Here is a 13,182-nt window from a genome sequence, read left to right as displayed (position 1 = left end):
GATAACAAGATTAAGGTAATTACTTCTTAAAGCATACTTAAACTTTCAATGAACAGTGCATAAATCAATAGTCCAGTATACTGTATGTTCTCTCTGTATGCTTGATGCTTGTTTGTTTTTTCTTTGAGCTCATGTACTTTTGGGAAGCTAGCTTTTATACAATATGCATACAATATACAGAGAAAATACAGCAACAGGATTGATGAGGACTTATATGAGGACTTGTATAGATATAGAAGCCAAAACATCAAGTTATTAGCTCTTATCATTTTCTTTGTTCCTGGAGTATGATACACAACAAACTTGCTCCCTCCCTCCTCCCCTCTTCATAGACTGTGAAGCATTTAGTGAGCTGTACCCTAAGAAAAGCCTGAGATTGGAAATTCAAGGTAAAGCTATCTAATAACATATTTTACAAGCTTTATATTTGTCATCTGTACTATTGATTTATGCAAAGTTTGTTTTATTTCTATCTAAAATTATACAGTGGGGAAAGTATGTATTTGATACACTGTCGGTTCCCACCTACAAAGAATTGAGAGGTCTGAAATTTTTAATCATAGGTACACTTCAACTGAGAGAAACAGAATCTACAGGAAATGTCTCACCTCTGTAATTGCAAACAAAGGTTTCTGTACCAAATATTAAGTTCTGTTTTTCTATTGCATCAAATACATATTTCATGCAATAAAATGCATATTATTTAAATCATACAATGTGATTTTCTGGATTTTTTTTAGTCTGTCTCTCACAGGTGAAGTGTACAATTGCAGACCTCTCCATTCTTTGTAGGTGGAAAAACTTGCAAAATTGTCAGTGTATCAAATTATTATTTTCCCCACTGTACATGGTTCCCTGTTCTTGCTGGAATTATAATATAAAATAAAATAATGTATAGGACATAATTATTATTTTGAGAGTGAATTTATATGATTACAAAATGTTTAAGAAGCTCCCCATGAAGTCAGCTGTAGTTGAGCATTTCACAGTGACTCAAGATGAAAAATATTTTGTCTGTCAATGTATGACCAGTGACCCAGAGGAAAATAAATGCTGTGATGCCAAAATCAGTGCATACTCAGTCAGTGATAAAAATGCTCCTACAAGAGCTTCCAATCTAAAAAGACATTTACAATGCTTCCACCCAGAAGTTTTCAGAGCTGTGACTGAGAAAGATAACAGCAGCACCAAGAAACTCGCGCCCAGTACTTCCTGCCAGGCAAAAGAGGAGGAAAGAGCATCTGAAACATCATTAGCAAGATATTTTGTAAGTGACGAAGTTACTGTAACAATGACAGCAGATATCTTTAAAAGACAGCTCATACAGCTTGTCGTGAAGGATGGTGGACTATCATCATTATTTGCATTACCAGCGTTTACAGCTCTTAATGGAGATATGGCCTGCAAACTTGGTGTTTCTCTGGAAAGAGAAAGTATTAGAAAATTAGTGATTGAAGAAGCCCTTAAACAAAAGGAAGATCTTAAAAAGATTCTCAAAAGACGCTTCATGTTTCTTAAAATGGATGCCTACACGTCACAGAGTGAACTATTTTGCCATCAATGCTCGATATGTTTGTGACAGCAAAGAAATTGTTACCAAGACACTGGCAGTAAAAGATACTAAAGCTCATCACAGCAGCCAGTTTCTCCAGGCCTTAGTGGAAAAAGTTCTGCAAGATTACGAACTCAAAAAAGAACAGGTTCTTGCTATTGTAATGGACAATGCTTCAAACATGATAAGTACAATTACACTGATGAATGAGAGTAATGAACAACAGCTAGAAGAAAATTTAGGATTCAGTGTGTTTGAGATGGAAGGCCACAGTGCTGTTCATGTAACTGAGGAACAAACAGATATTACAACAGAAGAACAGAAAAATTATACTGTAGAAATAGATCTTGTTGAAGCACATATTCATCACATGCGCTGTGTTGTGCACATGCTGCAGCTGGCAATAAGAGATAGTCTGCAAGAGGGACATGCTGGAAATCTGATTGGAAAAGTGAGGAAATTGGCTATTGCTGCCAGAACCCCTAAAATTGATTCCATCTTGAAGAGACGTGCTGGGAAAGGGGCAATTGTCGATCACACCACTCGGTGGGGCAGCACTTATTTACTGATTGAGCGATTGCTTGAACTAAAACTGTTTCTTACAGATATGGCGGACCCTCAGGTAACCCTAAATGAAGGTCAATGGACACAGGTGGCTGAATTGAAGGAATTGCTTAATCACCCATTTACTGTGACTAAAAAATTACAAGCTGAGGATTTAACTCCTGGTATTTTCATAAGGGAGTGGAAGAACTTGCTATTTTGCCTGTCCCAAAGAGGAAGTTTAATCGCAGATGGCATTTCTGCTTCAATGAAACGGAGAGAGACACAGCTATTGGAAAATAATTTTTTTCTGGCAGCTGTTTATGTGTACCCAAGTCATTGTATACTGCTTGATGATCAACAGCTTACTAAAGGAAAAGAAGCTCTGACTGAGTTAGCAGTTAGGATGAGTGGCCTACAGGAGGACTGCCAGGCGCAAGAGGACTTGGGTCCTGCCAGTGCTACTGCTGCCATATCTTCATCCTCATCAGATGAGGAATTTGACTTTGACAAGTATTTGGATGATATGGAGCAGGCAAAGCGTTGCCGCAAGGAAAAAGATTTCACTCCATCTCCTATAGCAAGCAGATTGACCATATTTCAGCAAAATGTTTCACTTGCTCTCAAAGAAATAGAAAAATTCAACCATTCATCAAAACTGACTGTGCATGAGGCAATTCCTTTATACCCGGAAATTGTTAGAGATGTTGCTCATGAGGCTACAGCTTTGCCTCCAACCCAAGTTAGTGTAGAGAGGTTGTTCTCTAGCCTTAAAATTATTAGGTCAGATTTGAGGTCATCTATGAAGGAGGATCTGATGGAGGCAATTCTATTTCTTAGAACAAATTCATAAACTGCACAAATGTTATTTAGTATGTTTTAGTTGAAAACTGTTTTTTGCCACTTACAGTTTATTACATAGTGTATCTAAATATCTTGATTAGAGATGAGCCACTTTGCCTTTTTTCGGGTCGAGTCGGGTTTCATGAAACCTGACTTTCTCAAAAGTCGGGTTGAACAAAATCGGCCGATTATCATGAAAAGTCGAAGGCCGACTGAAACACGAAACCCAATGCAAGTCAATGGGGAACCAAGGTCGGCAGGGAATGGAGGACAGGAAACACACCTACAGTGCCCATTTTAATGCCAAAAACATCAATTCTTATTACTTAAGCTTGTCAACCTTAATTTACTTTATAATAATAGTTAGGCATTGAAAACTGGGGGTTATTTGGCTAAAGTTGTGGGGGGGTAGGGCTGGCTCCAGATTTTCGTGGGCCCTGGGCCAAAGAGTGTCACTGGGCTCTTTTATCACATGCCACAATTCATGATCCTCTGATACGGCAGAGAAATAGCGGTATAGTACAATGAAAAATACTTCACTTCTTACATCTCATGACTGATTATCCATTTTAAATTCTCCAATAGCTCCAAAAACGGACAGTATATTACTCCATACAGTATTATGGCCACCGCATAGTGCACTATACAGAGTAATGAGGCCCATGTATGGAGAAATATAAAATCATTGGTCCCATGTAATGTTTGAAACAGTATATGATGAGCTCCACATAATGCTACAGTATATCATGGGCCCCATGGATGAAGCTTCACTGTGTTATGGGCCCAAATAATGCTCCATATATAATGGGCCCCATTTCTAATGCTGCAGTGCATAATGGGCCCTGTAAATGCTGCTCCAGTGTCTGATGTCCACCTTTGGAATGCTCCAGTGTATGGTGGGCCTCATATATCATTCTCCAGAGTATAGTGATCCCCAAATATAGCTGTCCCAACATTGAAAACAATTAAATAAGTCTCCTCACTAGGGAATCCCTGTACTAGTCTGGACTCCTCGTCGTTCCCATCTTCCATCTCACTGCACTTGGACTGTTTAGGCAGAGGGCGTACAGACGTGATGTCATCGTGCTCTCTGACCAGAATGTCACTGTCAGGAAACGCGGAAGACCTCACGGCGGTGGAGCAGGGAGAGGTAAGTATTTCAACTTTGCAAGTGCTGTGATCCTGAGCAAGCAGGGGGGGCCCACTTGCTGGCGACGGCACTGGCACAGGGCCCCTCATAGTATGGCGGTGTGTCTGACGGCGGGTGGGCCCTCCCGGGTGGGCCCTCCCACCGGCAGAAACACTTGCGTACTATGAGGGGCCCTGTGCCAGTGCCGTCGCCCATGAGTATGCCCCCCACCTGCTCAAGGAACCTGCACTTTCATCTGCACCTTCCTCTTTGTCACCGTGTAAGGTGGTATATAGTATGCGGGAAGGGGGATCTGAGTTTCATCAGGGTCAGATTCTGGCTGTGTAGAGTGCAAGGGGAATGTAGTGGTCTGGGTCAATGTACCAGCAGAATCACCTAGCAGTGGCTGGGCATCAGTGTACTTGTGGCGCCCCCAGGAGTACAGTCGCCACAGTGGCATTACCTTCCTCCTAGGGAGTGTGATGTCATGCTTGGGAGCAAAGAAGGATCTCTCTAGCAGTTAAACCAACACACAACACAGTTCCCACTCGAGGCCAGCAGGCTAGACCTCTGAACCTGACTGCTGAGGAGCTGCTCTCTGTGGTCGGGAGGAGGTAAGTTAGGGCAGTCTGTGAAGGGAAGGGGAGCTGGAGGATGAGCAGAGTTAAGGCTCACTCCTAGCTGGAGCACATGGTCGGGATTCCGGTCTTCGAGTGTGTAGGGACACTGACGGTCCTGCAGCAGAAACCGGAGGAAGTAGCAGCTGTAAATGCTCTGTTCCCAACTAAGGCTCGGAGGCCCCAGCAGTGACGTGTGTGAGCCAGAAGGAAAAGGCTAAGGCTGCCTGCCATACAAGAAAGTTCCAAAAGAGAGTCAACAGGGGGAACTTCAGTGAACTCAGTACTGCTGGTACCTCAGATAAGCACTAGAACGGAGGCCACACTACCTATCTGCAGAGAGAGAATTCCTAATTTGCTTCCAGGCTGACCAACTCCTTCTCCATCTATACTTTGGGTCCTAGATGGCACTTACCAAGTACAGGTAAAGAAACTGCACGACTGTGTCTGTCATCTTTCTCCTGCGCCTGGCGCACGGCTCTGCTACATCCTGCACTGCACACCATCTACCAACTCTTTCATCTGCCCTGCGACTACGGCCCTACCTGTGCAGGCCTTCTACATCTTAGCTGCACCACAACATCTGTCCCAGAGAAGTGACAATGCAGCACGGGTCAATCTGATCAGAAACCACAGGTGGCGTCATGTATCATTCACCTATAAACGTTATTCACCCCTTTGCATGGACGCCCAGGGCCATGGAACGGGTCATCACCACCAACGTGACACATCCCTCTGAGACACCGGTACCGGTACCGATTAACCCCACTGCCCTGGCTGGCCACTCACACTCCATGTCAGATTCATCTTGGACTGGGGAATTCACGATTTGATTTGATAACCCAGGCATGGTATGATAGAAAGAGCTACATGGACTAATGTGAAGTGTGGCCTGCTGCATCATTCACTTTTGGTGGGGGTGAATGACCCAAGGAAAGGGGTTCTTCCTGACCAGGAGCCAGCACTTGACGACTCAGTGCTTGCATTTTTTGAAACTTCAGAAGAGGAGGGCATATTTGCTGGAGTCTGTTTCAACAATGTAAGCCAAAACCAGTTCCTGATGCTCCGGCTTTAAAAGCTGTTAACCTACTCCCAGAAAAGGTAGCCTTCCAGGCGTTCCGGAGCCAGACGATGACGCAGGCTCAACACCTCCTGCCTTAGGTGCTATTGTGCTTTTGCCACTACCAACAGATGCAGCACCACAACCACCACCATCGGGACCAGCTGGCAACCCCCGCCCACTTCCATGGGGTCTTCCACCATACTTCCTCCTTTTTGTGAAAATGTACCCAAAATACCACCAGCTATATGGTACTGTAAAACAAGGTAGAAGGTGTATCTACTATTGGTGAGAATTTGAATCTCACTATAGATTTGAGGACGCAGAACTATTGTCTCAGGCCCAGGAGAGATTACACCTCAATGTAACAGGCTGAAATTGGCTGGTGTATGACAAAGTACAAGGTGTATATAGTATTGGGGAGAATTTGAATCTCCCTAGAGATTTTAGGAGGCTGACAATGATGCTCTCAGTCCTAGTATGCCTGCAGGCAGCCTAATAAGCAGGACTGCTGCACACAAAAGTGTGGAAAAATGAACGCTTGGTAACTGTGCAGAAAAGAGGAAGAAAACTATTTTTGCTTTTAAAAAAGCAGTTTGCACAGCAGTGTGCAAACAGCAATGCAGCTATCAGGGAGCCTTATAAGGCAGCCTAATAACCAACAGAGCTGATGAACAAAAATAGAGCCTCCCCTGTCACTGCACACAACATGTTGTGTTGGAAGTGGAAATCGCTAACAGCAGAAGCAGTTTTTTTGGTTCTTCTTCCCTGCCTAACGCTCTCCCTTATTCTGAATCAGCAGCAGCAACCTCTCCCTAATGCTAAGATCGGCAGAAGTAAGATGGGGGTTGGCGTTCACACCCTTTTATAGCCCCTGTGACGCAACACAAAGCCAGCCAATCACTTGCATGCCCTTCTCAAAGATGGTGTTGACCGATGCCTATGTCATTGCGTTGCCCACAGTGTGCGCCCTCCATCATTGGCTGAAAAAGGGCGCTGGAAGCATCTTTTGAAACGCGACTTTGGCGTTCTGATCGCCGACCTCGTGGCCGACCTCACGCTATGGTCGGGTTTCGTTTCATGAAACCCGACTTCAGCGAAAGTTGCCGACTTTTGAATATGACCGACCCGTATCGCTCAACTCTAATCTTGACTATTGTATCATAAAAATGATTAAATGTCTGATGTTCACATTGTACTACAATAAATTTTTCACTTAAATATATGCAATACATGTGGGAGTCGGAGTCGTGGAGTCGGAGTTGGAGTCAGAGTCGGTGTAAGGGAAATTGAGGAGTCGGAGTCGCAGGTTTGGATTACCGACTCCACAGCCCTGATCTCAAACAATAAATTCGGATACTGTTAATTTAGTGACAGGTGATTTACAGGTCTAGGTCTAGGGTTTTGAAACAGCTGGTTAAAAGAGGGGAAGGGTACATTCAAAATGAGAGGGAAAAAGCGAGGTTGTGGTGGAAGGAGGAATAGGCTTGGTGTTCGAGGTGTATGTGGGCTAGGTCATAATGTTACTAAAAGCTATACTGAACAAACACTGGCTCGTCCTATCCAAATACAACTGACAACTTCTGTTCCTGGATGGGCTTCTTGATTCCCTTTCTTTTGAAGTCGCACAGCCAGAAAGAGCATGTGCTCCAGTAGATGGCAAGCGCTGCATCAAGTGGCCTCTACTCCTCTTCCTCCATCTTAACATCACACCCAATAACCCTTCTTTCCCCCAGAGTCACAACTCTCCAATCGCCCAACTGACTTTGGGGAACCACAGATATGCGAGTTTCTATAGCTGTTCATACATTCTATTCCATAGGAATCAGAGGTCTGCTCCTAAGATTCACAGACTCAAGAGGAGGAAAGCATCTGCACTGATTCTTCAATTGAATCTGGTGCCGGATGAAGTAGGGTCCAAGCAGAATCCAGACCCTCATCACTAAACGTTAATCCCTGGGGTTGCAGATGATCCAGATGAGACTCAGATACCTGAGGTGCACGTGGACTGTACTGTGGTGTCAAGTGGGTGATTCTCAGGGCAAGAAGTGGAAGAACATAGAGAATGATGATGAGGTTGTAGTTTCCATGCAGCTGAGAAGCTCAGCAGAGGAGGTGGAGGAGAAAGAAGACAAGGAGGTTACGTTGCAGCTGCCCGTACAGACACGGAGTGATGTAACCACGACAAGCACTGTATCATCAGTCACAACTGTGGCTGTGGCCAGCAGCGGTCGCGAGTCTGCAGTTCGCAGAGGCGGCAAGGGTTGCCTAGCCTGGTAATTTTTTGAGACAGCAAAGGATGACCCAACTCACGTCATCTGCCAACTTTGTAAAAAGTGTCTCAGTAGAGGCAAAAATTCCAATAATACATGCATGAATTGGCACATGTGCGATGTCTTAGTCTGGGAATATCACTGCACTAAAATGTGGCCTAGCGGGACTTGCCAACCAGCAGCCACCCCATTAACCACATTTACTGATTCTTCCTCCTCCGTCACCATGGTAAGTATTCTCACACAGGTCTTCGGTTGCAGAACCTCCACTTGTTTACCTGCTACAGTGAGGGAGAGTGATAACCCATTAGATGTTACGGAAGTGGACATGTCAGTGGACATGTCAGCTGTTTTTGACTGATCTCAGACACCAAGCACATCACATCTTTCTCAATACACCATAACATCTCCGCCTAAACCTCACTCACAGTCCAACTGTTTGTTGTGTATACCCCCCTAATATAGCTGAACTGGTAGAGGATGAAATGCTGTAACAAATTAAAAAGGCAGAAAATAATAATAGGGTTAATAGGGTCCATATTATGGGGGATTTTAACTATCCAGACATTCAATGGGACATAGAATCTTCAGGTTGTGCTAAAAGCTGCAACTTGTTATCCGCAGTTCAGGACAATTACCTCTCTCAGCTGATTAATGAACCCAACCAGTAGAGGTAATCTGCTGGATCTGGTCCTGTCAAACAGATTAGATGCAATTTCTCATTGTTATGTCCCATGAATGAGACATTTTACAGACTGTCTTGTACATCTCAAGATGGAAGAGGCCAGGAGCCATTTGGTGAGCTGCATTTCTTGCTACATGTTCACAGACTTACCAGTGGAAAAGCCAAACTTCACATGCCACAAATGCAAGCTTGTGTCCCTGTTGGAGGAAAAGTTGCAAAATCTCGAAGAGAGGTTAGCTACGTTGAAGATCATTAAGGAAGGTGAAGAGTTCTTGGACAGAGCAGAATTATCTCTTCATGTTACAGAAAGAGAAGAAATTCAAAGTGCACCTGAAGAAACAGAGGAATGGAGACATGTGACCCAGAGAAGCAGGAGGATCAGGAGGCAGTCAGCACCCATACTGCTCAGGAACCAGTACCAGGCTCTCACGCAGGAAAACAATGAAGAAATACATCAGGATAAGACTTTGCCAACAAGCAGCAACCTTGTACGCCTTCAGAGTCCTCCTGGATGGAGAAAGAAAAATGTTGTGAAGAAGAAACGGAGAGTGGTGGTCATGGGGGATTCCCTGTTGAGAGGAACTGAGGCCGCTATCTGCAGACCGGATATAACTTCAAGAGAAATGTGTTGTCTTCCAGGTGCAAAAATTAAAGATGTGTCTGACAGGATATCAGGACTCTTCAGACCTACAGATGACTACCCATTCCTGCTCCTACATGTGGGGACAAATGACACCACAAGAAACGACCTGGAAACCATCTGCAGAGACTTTGAAGACTTAGGTAAGAAAGTGAAAGAACTGGGAGCGCAGGTGGTCTTCTCTTCCATCCTCCCAGTGGATGGCCATGGAACAAGGAGGTGGAATAAGATTCTGCAGGTGAACAACTGGCTACGTCGATGGTGCCGTCAGCAACGATTTGGATTTCTGGATCACGGAGTGAACTACTTATACGATGGACTACTTGCTAGAGATGGGGTGCACCTTACGAAGACTGGTAAGCATGTATTTGGAAGTCGCCTTGCTACACTTGTAAGGAGAGCTTTAAACTAGAACAACATGGGAAGGGAAGCAAAAGACCAGAAAAAGCCATACACCTGACAAATGCTATTGAGAACTCTGCTATTAGAAGTGGAAAGGAAGAACAAAGACGAAAGAATCTAATTAATAAAAATATTGGAGAAAGAGAAACCAATCACAAACTAAAATGTTTCTATACTAATGCACAAAGCATGGGCAACAAACAAGGAGAATTGGAACTACTAACACAGGAAAAGAAATATGATGTCATTGGAATCACTGAAACTTGGTGGGACAATACACATGATTGGAATACAAGACTAGAAGGATACAACTTATTTGCAAGAAACAGACTTGATAAACGAGGAGGGGGTGTCGCATTGTATGTTAGAAATGCGTATATCTGCACAGAGATTGAAGCTTCAGAGACTGGGAGTTCTGTGGAAACTGTTTGGGTAAGAATACAAGGACAGAACAATGGAAAGGACACCATTGTAGGCATTTACTACAGGCCGCCTGTGCAAGCTGAAGCTATGGATGAACTCTTTATGCATCAAATGGCCAAGTTCTCCAAAAAATATGACATAGTTGTCATGGGAGATTTCAACTATCCAGACATTTGTTGGGAATCTCTCTCAGGCAAAACTAACAGGTCAAGGAAATTCTTATCCTCTCTTGCTGACAACTTTATCTTCCAAAAGGTAAGGGAGAAAACAAGGGGAACTGCTACCTTGGATCTAATCCTTATAAACAGGGAGGAAATGGTTGAGGAGGTAAAAGTGGCTGGGACCCTAGGAGGTAGCGACCATGCTATTTTAGAATTTTGGATAACTAGAGGCGGAAGACCTGTGAAGACTCAGACGTCAAGGTTAGATTTCAGAAAGGCAGATTTTAAGGGATTCAGAAAGAGAATTGGAGGGATCCAATGGCTGGATATCCTTAAAGACAAAAATGTCCAGGAAGGATGGGAAATCTTGAAAAATGAAATTCTCAAAGCACAGTTGTTAACAATTCCGAAAAGAGGGAAGAATAGGAAGCAGTTAAGGAAACCAGGATGGATGAACACAGAACTTAAGCACATGCTAAAAAGGAAGAAAAAAATGTTTATAAAATGGAAAGAGGGAGGCATATCTAAAGAAGAATATAATGCTGTCTGCAGAACCTGCAGGGCACAAATCAGATTAGCTAAAGCTGAAAATGAATTGAGGCTTGCAAGAGATGTCAAAAGCAATAATAAAGGATTTTGGGGATATGTCAAAAGTAAAAGAAAAGTCAAAGATGCTATAGGATTTTTACAGGATGAAAATGATGAAATGGTAAGACAGGATGTTGAGAAGGCTGAACTTTTAAATTCCTATTTTGCATCTGTTTTCTCTCAGAAAGGAAATGTAACATCAACTGTTATTCACTGTCCTATTAAGGGAATAGAAGAATCCAGGATATCTATAAACAGAAAGATAGTGAGGAAACACTTAGCTAGCCTAAATGAATTCAAGTCTCCAGGTCCAGATGAATTACACCCCAGAGTACTGAAGGAGATAGCAGAAGAAATTTTTGAACCCCTCTCTATAATCTTTGAAAATTCTTGGAGAACAGGAGAAGTGCCAGAAGACTGGAGAAGAGCAAATGTTGTTCCTATCTTCAAAAAGGGGAAGATGGTGGACCCAGGTAACTATAGGCCAGTGAGTCTGACTTCTATACCAGGAAAGATCTTTGAACAAATTATTAAACAACATGTATGTCAATACCTGGATAAGAATGAAGTGATTAAACAGAGTCAGCATGGGTTTGTAACTAATAAGTCATGTCAGACTAACTTAATTTCCTTCTATGACGGTATCACTGATTGGGTGGATCAAGGAAATGCTGTAGATATAGTATATCTTGACTTCAGCAAAGCATTTGACAAAGTCTCTCATACAATCCTTATTGAAAAAATGATTAAGTATGGTATGGACAAGGCAACTGTTAGGTGGATTCATAACTGGCTTAGTGATCGGACCCAAAGAGTGGTCGTAAATGGCTGCACATCCAGTTGGAAGAATGTCTCAAGTGGGGTACCACAGGGCTCTGTCCTGGGCCCTGTATTGTTCAACATCTTTATCAACGATTTAGATGAAGGCATTGAGGGTAAACTGATTAAATTTGCTGATGACACAAAGCTAGGAGGGATAGCTAATACTAGAGAAGAGAGAGAGAGGATTCAAAAAGATTTAAATAAACTGAAGAAGTGGGCAGCAACAAACAGAATGGTTTTTAACAGGGAGAAATGCAAAGTACTACATCTGGGCAATAAAAATGGAAAAAGCATATATAGAATGGGAGGAATAGGGCTAAGTGACAGCACATGTGAAAAAGACTTGGGTATACTAATAGATCACAGACTGAATATGAGTCAACAGTGTGATGCAGCAGCAAAAAAGGCAAATGCAATTCTAGGATGTATTAACAGAAGCATACAGTCTAGATCACGTGAAGTCATTATTTCCCTCTACTCCTCTTTGGTCAGACCTCATCTGGAATATTGTGTCCAGTTTTGGGCACCACATTTTAAAAAAGACATCAACAAACTGGAGCAAGTTCAGAAAAGAGCGACCAGAATGGTGACCGGTCTGCAAACCCTGTCTTATGAGGAAAGGTTGCAGGATTTGGGAATGTTTAGTTTGCAAAAGAGAAGACTGAGAGGAGACTTAATAGCTGTCTACAAATATCTAAAGGGCTGTCACATTGTAGAAGGATCAACTTTATTCTCATTTGCACAAGGAAAGACTAGAAGCAATGGGATGAAACTGAATGGGAGGAGACACAGATTAGATATTAGAAAAAACTTTTTGACAGTTAGAGTGATCAATGAGTGGAACAGGCTGCCACGAGAAGTGGTGAGTTCTCCTTCAATGGAAGTCTTCAAACAGAGGCTGGACAGACATCTGACTGGGATGATTTAGCGAATCCTGCTTTGAGCAGGGGGTTGGACCAGATGGCCCAGGAGGTCCCTTCCAACTCTACGATTCTATGATTCTATGATCTTACATTCTGTATTGCAGTCTCTCATACTGTTTTATTGTTGCTATGTGTTCCTGTGTTTTACACAGCTGAAATCCTCCCTTTTCATGAAGTTTGTTCCTTCTGCTCCCTGTCTCCCTCTTCTGGGTGTGATGTCACTTCCTTCTTCTTCCCCCGTGTCTCAGTCTCCTTCTTGGCTTCATTAGAGGCACATGTGTTTTCAGCCTGTCTGAAGAAAGTCTTTTTTACCTGCTGCTGTTTGTATGCATTCAACAAGAATTCTTAAAGAAATCAAAATCTCTTCTGGATTTTTCATAACATGTGTGCCTGCTTCTGAGTTAAAGCTATCTGCGACCGTCGCCAATTGTAAGTAAGGTGAAGAGATCCAGCATCTCACAGAGCCATGTTTGCAGCCACAGGTCCCGGGGACAGAATAGTAAAAAAAACTTACCAGGTTC

This window comes from Dendrobates tinctorius, unplaced genomic scaffold (genome assembly GCF_039654945.1).
Source record: "Dendrobates tinctorius isolate UK_male_01 unplaced genomic scaffold, ASM3965494v1 ptg000104l, whole genome shotgun sequence".
Lineage (NCBI taxonomy): Eukaryota > Metazoa > Chordata > Amphibia > Anura > Dendrobatidae > Dendrobates > Dendrobates tinctorius.
This window is presented reverse-complemented; position numbering follows the sequence as displayed.